The sequence below is a fragment of the Cebus imitator genome, unplaced genomic scaffold, assembly GCF_001604975.1.
Source record: "Cebus imitator isolate Cc_AM_T3 unplaced genomic scaffold, Cebus_imitator-1.0 Scaffold59, whole genome shotgun sequence".
Taxonomy (NCBI): Eukaryota; Metazoa; Chordata; class Mammalia; order Primates; family Cebidae; genus Cebus; species Cebus imitator.
The window spans coordinates 2,553,232-2,564,275 of record NW_016107374.1 but is presented as its reverse complement, the minus strand read 5'-3'; the positions used below and the strand labels follow the sequence as shown (position 1 = coordinate 2,564,275).

The following is an 11,044-nucleotide window of genomic DNA, read 5'->3' as shown; positions in this document are numbered from 1 at the left end:
CAACTGGACAACTCAGGTCAGAGCAGGTGACCAGGGGCAACTCAGGTCAGAGCAGGTGACCAGGGAAACAGATGTGAACTATGGATTAGAACTGACGGGAAAGTTGTTTACTGAAACTAGCGGCAAGGGGGCGCAGAGAACCAGGATGTTAAACTTTAAAATGGAGAATGAAAGAATAAGAGAGGTGAACATACTGACATACCGATTCTCTGAAGAGAAAGTTGGAGTTCACCATAACTAACAGGGAGAATAGCACCAACCTCAGAGTGACTTTGTAAGGATAACGTGATATCATACACCCGGTCGCCTGTTATCACTGTCAGGGCAGTGCTGAGAACATGAGAGTGAACAGGGCAGCCTGGGAGGGAGGTGGATGGACAGACGGGCAGTGCCAGTTTGGAAGTGGGCACAGGCATCCGGTGGGTTCAGGAGCCCGGAAGACTTATCCTAAAGTCATCTTTGCTGGCATTTCTCCCTGCAGTATGTTCTCCAACCTTCTCCAGCAGTGACCTGAATTTCTTACGGGTGAACAGCTGCCCAGGCAAAGATAGGATTATAGATGAGATACTTTATATTTTTAATGATTCTCAAAGGAGAGAGTGGTTATTTTTATGCTTTCCAGAATGAAAAGCCAGGGGAAACCTATACACTTGTGGTATCAGGGGAAACCTGGACCTGGTCTTGGCCTCCAGGTCCTGGTGCAGATTCCTAGCACGCGGTGCCTAAAACTTTGGGATTTCCTGAGTGATAGGTGCATCTTTTGTTTTTCATGATGAGACCTGGGTTTATGCTAATGAGGTGACTCAGGGTGGGGGCTGGCCCCAGGGTAACCAAGTATAGGATGAAAGGGTTGGGGCTATCAGTCCCACCCTGCCAGCCTCTGGTTGGGGCGGAGAGGGGCTGGAGAGTGAATCAAATCACCAATAGCCAATGATGTAATCAGCCACGCCTACATAATGAATCCTCCACAAAACCCACCAACAGTGGGAATCGGAGAGCTTCAGAGCTGGGGAAAGCATGGAGGTGCAAGGAGGGGGACACACAGAGAGAGGGCATGGACACCCCAGCCCCTCCCCCAAAACTCTGCCCCATACAGCGTTTCCTATTAATTATGCAGTCCCTGAGCTCTAACCTTTATAGTAAGCTGATAATCCTAAGTTAAGTGCTTTTCTGAGCTCTGTGCGCTCTGGCAAATCACTGAACTGGAGGTGAGGAGTCCTGATTTGTAATCAGTGGGCAGAAGTGCAGGGAGCCTGCGAGCCCCCTCTGCAGCTGGTGTCTGGGATGATGTGTTTGGTGGAACTGAGCGCTTCGCCTATGGGGTCAACTTCAGGTAGTTAGTGTTAGAATCAGACTGAATTGTAGGACACTTGGTTGGTATCAGTTAATCACAGAATTGCTGTTGGAATGACATGTTTGGTGTCGGAAAAAGAACAACACACACAACACTTTCTGAGCAGATTGGCTGAAAGCAGGCTGACTGCATCTCGTCTGGGAGTACATGTCCTTCCCAGAGCAGATTTCTTATCTCATTCCCTGGTTGATAAGACAAGACCCTTCCTGGTCTTCAAGTTCTGTTTGCTTCCTCCTTTTGTCTCCATGAAGAAAATCAGCTGCATGAAAATGATCCTCTAGGCAGAAACCGGTGCTGTTGGAGCCACGTAGGGTGCCCTCCTGTGCCCCTGGCCCCTGCTGGGCCACATCTCCTCCTGCCTGTTGCAATCAGCCCTCGTCCGACTCTTTTCGGAAGTGATTAAAACGTAACTGTCATAGCTCTGGGGGAGACAGGCTGCAGATCCTGATTATAATTCAGAAGGATCTAAGGGAAAAGTAATTTTTTAAAATTCTGGTTAAAGCAAGCTCGTAAGATGTGCATGATGGAGTGATGTGCAGGAGCATAATTAATGTACGTCCTAGACATCTGCCCGCAGGATTCGGGGTTGGCAAATGAGTGTGTCCCTAAAAATAATGACTGGTGCTATCTTTAAAAAGTCTTTTGTGACACAGCGGATTAAGATGGATGGCTGGGAAGTATAGCGGCAGGGTGAGCTGTGGTACGCAGGAAGAAGTTGTGCCTCCTGGGGCTGGCGGTGAAACTGGGCTGTGAACGGCTTTTGCTCCCCAGAGCAGACTGCCATGGCCTGCTGCATGGAATTTGATTGTAATCTCTTTCTGTTGGTTATTTTTAGGTTTGGTCCTGGATCAGGTTCGAGATCCAGATGTGATTTTTTTTTTTTTTCCCATTTTTTTTTTTTTTTTTTTTTTTTTTTTTAAATAGCAGCACCATTGTGTCTTGTGTGGTCCCTAACAAGTCAGAGCTCTGGGCAAGGCGGCCTCTGGAACCAAATGTCTGCATGCCCAGGAGACCTTTCTAGAAAGTCCACAGGCGGTTCTGCAGTTCGAGCCCTGTCTGTGGGTCTGTGCATGCTCCAGCTGCTGGAGTTGTGGCACTGAGCAAACACCGGCCCCGCCCACGAGGAGCTGCCAGGCCAGCTAGGAAGACAGACCTGACCAGTGGAAATGAGATCACGTGGCCTGCGTGCTCTGAAGACTAGGACGGGAAACAGGACTGTTTTCTGCCCGCTGAACTGTCTTGGTTTCCTTATTAGTATCAGTTGACTGTGACCTGAGATTTATCCTAGACCCCCGTTCTGTTCCACGGGCCTGTGTGTCTGCCTTGATGTCAGTACCACAGTTTCAATGATTGGAGCTTTGTAGACAGGTTTGAAATGGGGGAGCCTGGGCCCTCCATTTTGTTCATCTTTTTCAGATTGTTTTGGCAATCCAGGGGTGCCTTGAATTTACATATGCATTTTATTTTAATTAGTTAATTTTCTTTTTTTGAGACGGAATCTTGCTCTGTTGCCCAGGCTGGAGTGCAGTGGCACAATCTCGGCTCACTGCAAACTCTGCCTCCTGGGTTCCAGGGATTCTTCTGCCTCAGCCTCCCGAGTAGCTGGAATTATAGGCGTGCACCACCATGCCCGGCTGATTTTTGTATTTTTGGTAGAGCGGGGTTTCACCATGTTGGCCAGGCTGGTCTCAAACTTGTGACCTCAGGTGTTCTACCCACCTCGGCCTCCCAAAGTGCTGGGAGTACAGGCATGAGCCACTGCGCCAGGCCTGTATATGCATTTTAAGACCTGCTTGTTAAGTTCTTTACAAGCCATCTGGATAGTGATTAATTTGTAAAAATGATACTTATTATCTTTTCGAACTGCCAAAGTAATGTATGCTGCTGAAAACCTGGAAGACGGAAAAATCCAACAGAAGGCAGGCAGGGCTATTTTTTTTTTTTTTTTTCATATATGTCCCTTCAGGCTTCTGTGTTTCTCGTGTTTCCTGCACAAATTTGGAATCATTCTACAGCTAGTGAACGTCTAGGGCCACAGTTGGTTTAGTACCTTGAGATAAATTGGAGCTGGTATTGCTGGGTCATGTAGTGTGCACAGGGCTAGGGACTGACTTATTTTCCTTTCTGAATGAAGGTGCTGAGGTCCAGAGAGGTTATGTGAGTGACTCAAGGTCACAGAGCTAAAACCCTGGTGGAGCTGGGTCTTTTTTTTTTTTGAGACAGATTTCTTGCTCTGTCACCCAGGTGGAGTGCAATGCTACGATCTCAGCTCACTGCAACCTCCACTTCCCAGGTTCAAGAGATTCTCCTGCCTCAGCCTCCTGAGTAGCTGGAATTATAGCCATGTGCCACCACAGCCGCCTAATTTTTGTATTTTTAATAGAGATGGAGTTTCACCATTTTATTCAGGCTGGTCTCCAACTCCCAACTTTGTGATCCACCCACCTCAGCCTCCCAAAGTGCTGGAATTACAGGTGTGAGCCACTGTACCCAGTCGGAGCTGGGTCTTAATGCAGCCCCTCCGTATTCATGCCTTGCTGTATTCACACAGGCGTGTACACCAGCAGGTCAGGATTTTAGGGGGTGTTTTAAAATTCTGCCTACAAACTTTTTTTTTTTTTTTTTTTTTTTTTTTTTTAGACAGGGTCTTGCTCTCACCCAGGGTGGAGTGGAGTGTCACCGTCACAGCTCACTGCAGCTTCCTCTCAGGCTCAAGCAATCCTTCTGCCTCAGACCCCCAAGTGTCTGGGACTACAGGTGTGCACAGGAGAATCGCTTGAACCCAGGAAGCAGAGGTTGCAGTGAGCTGAGATCGCACCAGTGCACTTCACCTGTGTGACAGAGCAAGAAATCCATCTCAAAAAAAAAAAAGACCCAGCTCCACCAGAGTTTCAGCTGTGTGACCTTGAGTCACTCACTTAACCTCTCTGGACCTCAGCATCTTTATTCAGGAGGGAAAATAAGTCAGTCCCTAGCCCAGCTGGCTAATTTTTATTTTTATTTTTTTGTAGAGACGGGGTGTCACTTTGTTGGCCCAGGGTAGTCTTAAACTCCTGGGCTCAAACAATCCTCCTGCTCTAGCCTCCCACAGTGCTGGGATTGCAGGTGTGAGCCACTGTGCCCAGCAAACCCATTTTAAAGCCATTAGCCAAAAACTATAAAAGACACACAGAGCATTATGGGGAGTCACTTACCTGGTATTTGCAGCATCTCTTGGGCTTGGGGCTTTGCTGGGTGCTCTGAGGAGGTGGAAGAGGCACTGTCACTGGTTTTACCTGGCTGTCGAGGGCTGAGTGGTTGGTGAAGGGAAGAGGTCTGGAGCATGGGGGGCTGCAGGTGGGAAGGAGGTCAGCCAGGGAGCTGGGAGGATCACGGGGAATCCGGGGTGGAAGTCAGGCTGGCAAGAGAGTGGAAGCAGGCGGAGGAGAGCTTTGAAGACCAAAAAGCATCGTTAGGATTGCTGCTCAGTGTGTCTGTAAACTTAGTGTTCTCTCTCACATTTAAATGACACACTTCAAAAAAGAAAAAAAAAAACCCATAAAATCTCCCCAAGTGGCCAGAGCAAGTTCCTGAGGGGCAGGGCATAGAGGCAGGGGTCTTGGTTCTATGGCTGGGGGAGCTGGCTCGGGGTCAGTGGCTGGGTAAGTCTTCAAGAGCCACTTTGGGTAGCACTCCAGGTCTCTTGGTCTGGGGAAATACCATGGCCTGAGTGGCTTCATGGCCCCCTCCCCTCCCAGCCTGGGTGAGGGTCCAGGGTTAGCTGTGTCCTGCTCTTGTCACTATCAGTCCCCTGTGCCCAGCTCACTGGCAGGGCTCCTCCTGGCTGTCCTCTCTGCCTCCAGCCCTCTTCCCTCAGGTGTCCATGCAGCTTGCCCTCACCCCTTCCTGTCTCTGCTCAGATGCTTCCTCATCCCACAGACCACCTCATCCCAGAGGCTCCCAGAATAGCCACTGGGTCTTAACACAGACCCTACCTATTCATGCCCCGCTGTGTTTACACAGGCACCTCTGTTCCAGGAAAGTGTGGTGCTGGCTGGTCGTAGGAGCTCATGCCTGTAATCTGAGCACTTTTGGAAGCTGAGGCAGAAGGGTCGCTTGAGCCCAGGAGTTTGAGACCAGCCTGAGCAATATAGTGAGACTCCCCACTTTTTACAAAAATTACCTAGGTGTGGTGGTGTCTGCCTGTAGTTCCAGCTGCTCAGGGTGCTGAGGAGGAAGGATCGCTCCAGCGCAGGAGGTGGAGGCTGGAGTGAGTGGTGATCATGCCACTGCACTCCAGCATGGGCGACTGTCACTACAAAAGGCGTGCCGTGTGGAATTGCGCACTGGGACTGCGAGTAGCATGATGAGAAAGGGTTCTGTGACTCCAGCCCAGGTGGAGCTCCAGCTCGGTCTTCCATCCTCTGCTGGGTACCCAGCCTCTTCTGCCAGCCCAGCCTCCCCCTGCCCTGTGTGCACCCCTTTCTGCTCAGCTTTCCCCCTCTGGCCCTCCACAGCACCCTGGCTGGATGATCCTCATGTCTTTGAGATCACCCTGACTTATATTTCATCTCTGTCTGCCTCCCCCTTCCAGCCTGAGGGCAGAGGACACAGTTACCTTGTCTCCCGCAGCCTGGCAGGAAGAGGCTTAGTGATGTTGTGGAGCTGTGTGTGACACCATCACCCAGGTCAGATAATCACCGTACAATCCTTCAGCAAAGGACAGGGTCGTAAATCCTGGATCGCAGTGGAGTTGAGGGGCCCAAGGACGGGGTTTGTGTAATACCGTCACCCAGGTCAAGTAATCACCGTAAAATTCTTCAGCAAAGGACAGGGTCATAAATCCTGGATCACAGTGGAGTTGAGGGGCCCAAGGACGAGGTTGGTGGGGAAGGCCTGGAGGAGCTGTCCTGATGGCTGGTAGGTGGGGCAGATGTGGGTAGGGGCAGGTTTACTTTGCCATTCTGCCAAATCCGTGGTTTGTGGCTGTGTCACCAAGGCCTAGAGAGAGGTGACATGGTCAGGATGGCTGAGGGGGTCTCTGCCTTGCCCCATGGGCGTCAGGGCCTGGGGAGCTGGCAGAGGCCCCCCCCATTCCATGCTCCATGGGCGTCAGGGCCTGGGGAGCGGGCAGGTGTCCTCCTCCTCCCTGCCCTGTGGGAGTCAGGGTCTGGGGGGTAAGCAGGTGTTGCCCCCACTTCCTCAGTGCTGCTTCCAGACCCTCCCCTCTCTTCCTTCCCTAGCCCTGCAGCCACAGGGCTGTACCAGCGACTTTCACCTCATGCCCCTTTGCTCAAAGGACAGGGTTGTAAAACCTCTGAGCACTGACCCACTCTCTTCAGCCTAGATACCCCCAACCTCAGGGGCAGTGTCTTCCTCGGCACCCCTTGCCTCCACCATTCCTGGCCTTGGCAGCATCCGTGGAGGGCGCTTACTTCCTCCATCTCTCCTCTTCTAATTCCCATCCTCTGACGGACGGTGCCCGCCCCTTCCCAGGCCTTGCCAGACCTGCTGCCGTGCCCCTCCATGGGCTCCATGTCCAGCATCCTATTCCCACTAGTGTCTGAGATCACCCTGACCCTAGCCGTTTCATTACCTCCTCCCCTCCCATCCTGGGGAAGGGTCCAGGGTCGGCCCCTCCCCCCTCTCCCCTCCTGACACTATCAGTCCCCTGTGCCCAGCTCACTGGCAGGGCTCCTCATGGCTGTCCCTCTGCCTCCAGCACTCTTCCCTCAGATGTCCGTGCAGCTCGCCCTCACCCCTTCCTGTCTCTGCTCAGATGCCGCCTCATCCCAGAGGCTCCCCAAACAGGGTCTCGCTCTTTTCACCCAGGCTGGAGTGCAGTGGTGCAATCACAGCTCACTGCATCCTCTACCTCCCGGGCTTAAGCGATCCTCCTGCTTCTGCTTCCTGAGGAGCTCAGACTATGGGCACACCGCCATGCCCCACTAATTAATTTTTTTGTAGACATGGAGGTCTCTCTATGTTGCCCAAGCTGGTCTCGAACTCCTTGGCTCAAGTGATCTACCTGCTTCAGTCTCTCAGAGTTCTGGGATTACAGATGTGAGCCACTGTGCCTGGCCACCTTATTATTATTTTTTTTAGAAAGTTTTGATCTACAGAAAACCTGGAAAGATCATGGGGCGCTCCATGTGCCCCACACTCCTTTCCCTAATAGTTAACAGCTTACACCAGTGGTGGTTGTTACAATTCTTGCATCAAGGCACATACATTGTTACCAACTAAGTAAGGCCCTGAATCAACACAGATACATCGTTACTAATATAAACACAAATACATTGTTACTAACACTGACACAGATACATTGTTACTAACAAAGGCCCTGCCCCAGTACAGATACCTTGTTGCTAAGGCAGGTGCTTTACTCAGGTCTCCTGGTTGTCGCCTGCTCTCCTTTGGCAGTCTCAGGGTTCCTCCCAGGACACCACATTGCATTCAGTCCTGAGGCTTCTCTGGGCTCTGACAGTTTCTCAGACTTCCCTTATTTCTGATGACCTGGACAGTTGTGAGGCGTGTAGCTGAGAGAGTTTGTAGAATGTCCCTCTGCTGGGGTTTGTCTGATGCTTTCTTCATGATTCGATGGGGGTTATCACTCTGGGGAGAAAGGCTGCAGAGGTAAAGTGCCATTTCATCGTGTATTGGGGCACACGCACGTGCGCACCTTTGCAATTGGCATCGGCCTTGATCACCTGTGCAGGTGTGTTCGTCTGCTTTCTCCACTGGAGCCAGCTTTACTTTCCCTCCTAACAACCATCACAGCCCAAAACTGGGGGCGTCCATGTGTCTCTTGGAGTCTCATTAGAATGTAAGGCCCTTAAGGCAGAGGCCGCATTCGTCCTGTTTGTCACCTGCAAAAAAGGCTCATATCCATATTACATAAAAATATCCATCACAGCCATCTTCATCATTAGACTTATTTCTACAATGTTTACGTGCAGAAACCACGAAGTCATTATCTCAAACTGACATTGAATGACAATTCAAATTCTTTTTTTTTTTTCCATTTATTTTATTGCATTTTAGGTTTTGGGGTACATGTGAAGAACATGCAAGATTGTTGCATAGGTACACCCGTGGCAGTGTGATTTGCTGCCTTTCTCACTCATAGGCGGGTGTTGAACAATGAGAACACATGGACAATTCAAACTCTTAAGTTATCACTGAGCTGCAAACTAGACTTCTCCACAGTCTTTATCCTGGCCCACAGTAGTGCCTAGTGAAGCAGACCGTTGATTCACCACATCCTTACAGAGCTCTGGTGCCAGGGAGCAAGTTGCTCGTGCTGGGGAGAGCCACAGACGAGCTGGTCGCAGCTCCTGACCTCATAGACCTTGAGGTCTGACAGAGGAGAGCCTTTCAAAGCTTTGCTCATTGTTTTGTGGGACAGGGTGAGACTGGGTGCCGGGGTACTGGCAGCTGTGATGGGGTGCTGCCTGGAGGAGGGAGTGCTGCTCAGGCAGTGAAGGAGGGGTGGCGTATGCAGAGTGGGGCGGGGGAGTGTGCAGAGGCCCCGCTGCGGAGATGAGCCTGGGCATTTGAAGAACCCCAGTGAGGAGGCAGAGTGTTCAGGTGTGGCTGTGGCCCTGGCCCAAGGGCAAGAGGAAGATGGGGAAAGTGGAGCTGGTTGAGAAGTGGACAGAAGTGGGGTGATGGACAGAAGTGGGGCGAGAAGGCGAAGTCCAGGCTCCGAGGCGAGGATGGAGGCCCGCCTTCCTTCCTGCCTTCCCTGGGAAGGAGCAGGCCTGGAGTGTGGCGAGTCCTGCTGGAGGCTTCCATGGAACTCCCGAGTGGGAGGAGCATGGGGAGGCGGGCCCTGTGCTTAGGGGGTCCTGGGTGAGGGATGAACAAGAGGGCATAAACAGGCCTCCTTGGAAGGGAGTGGGGAGGGAGAACAGGAGCTGTCCAGGGCCCTCAGAAATGCGCCATGTGAGGGCAGGAGAGTCAGGGATGATTCCCCAAGGGAGGCTGCGGAGGGCTGAGGGAGGAGGGCAGGCATCCAGTGAGTGTGGGAGTCAGTGGCCCATGGAAGGTAGCATGAGGCAGCTCCTTGGCAACTGAGGGGGTTCGGGTGCTGTCGTGGGACTCCCAGGCCAGTGCTCTCCCTGTCCCTGCCACCCACCTCGCAGAAAGAGCCCCGGGCGGAACTGAGCCCTTGACCTTCGGAGGTGGCATTGACAAGACCGGAATGCCACCGGGACATGCACCTCTGCCTGCAAACCGTCCTTCAATTTATTTTTACCTCTGTTCCTCGTGGGCTTGTGTATCAGGTTTGATATTTTTGTGCTAGTGGGAAAATAGAATGTGCTTCGCAGAAATCTGCCTTGTGTCCAATGTCTTGAGCTGCAGCTGTTTCAGAGTGACGGGAAACAGGATATTCTGGGCTTGAGCCCTTTTGTTCATCTCTGAGAGGGACATAAACTCCCATTTCCAAGAGGTTCCTGGGACCCATGAGGTCGGTGCCTTCACTTCGCTTGCACAGGAAAATCACGCACTCTGTGTCATTGGTGGAGCCTGTTTTATTTTGTGGAATAGACGTGTCAGAAGCAGGACGGGCCAGATGGAATTGTGTTCGGCAGGAGTCCTGTCTTTCCGTAGGTATTTTCACAATGGAAGCGATCTTCTTCTAAAGTACAGCTCCCGGCGAGCTGAACAGAAAATCTGCTGTGAAAAGGCTTAAGAGGAAGGCTGGACTGGAAGAATGAGACTGACATCCACAAAGAGGCTTGCACCCAAACGTTCGTGACAGCACCACAGCCACCCCTGAACATCCTGCCTCCTTGCTGGGGTTCTTCAAATCGCGCAAGCTCATCTCGGCCGCATGGCGTCCGCGTACACCACTCCCCCTGTCTCAGACACCACCCCCTCCCCTCCCCTCCATGGCCCACAGACCCCCACACTCAGTACCCAAAAAGGGGTGAGAACCCAAATAACCATCAACCAAGGGATGGAGAAAGGAAATGTGGTCCCCCATGAGATGGGATGTGATTCAGCATAGGGATGAAGGAAGGGCCGAAACGTGCTATCACATGGATGAACTGTGAAAACACGCTCAGTGAAAGAAACCAGACCCGGAAGGTCACATATCACCTGCTCTTGTTTGTATGAAATGTCCAGAAAGCAAAATCCATGGGGAGGGAAAGTACATGGGTGGCTGTGAGGGGCTGCGGGAGGGAGATGTGGACAGTGGCTGCTAACGGGCATGGGTTTCTTTTGAGGGTGACGAAAATGTTCTGAAATGGATCATGGTGATGGTTGCACAGTTTTGTGAATATCCTAAAATCCACCGAATTACACACTTTTAAAGGATGAATTGTGTGGAGTGAGAATGCTATCTCAATAAGGGTGTGTACAAAATGCAGCTGAGGGTGGGTGCTCCAAGCTTGTCAGTAATGATGTACAAACCCCTTTGCCATCCTGGGTTGGGGTGGGTTGAGGCTCAGGGTCACCAGGGAGGAGTGGACATCTTGTAGGCTACTTGACTGTCTCGGGGTAGGGGGGCGCAGTATTACCAATGCTTAATCTTTTGGCCCTCTGTACATACCAAGGTGAAAACCAAGTACTCTGGTCCTGGTGGCTGCAGAGCTGACCCTACGTTTGCCCTGGTCCTGGTGGTGGCTGCGGTGCTGTGCAGCCTCTGTCCCTGCGTCTGCCCTGGTCCTGGCGGTGGCTGCGGTGCTGTGCAGCCTCTGT

The 11,044-nt window shown here is 51.8% G+C and overlaps 1 protein-coding gene across 2 annotated transcripts in view; it reads left to right on the top strand.

Annotated features, from left to right (window-relative positions):
- Nucleotides 1–11,044, top strand: part of PARVB (parvin beta) — a 144,786-nt gene that overhangs the window by 79,485 nt on the left and 54,257 nt on the right. The gene's annotated exons all lie outside the window — the stretch shown is intronic.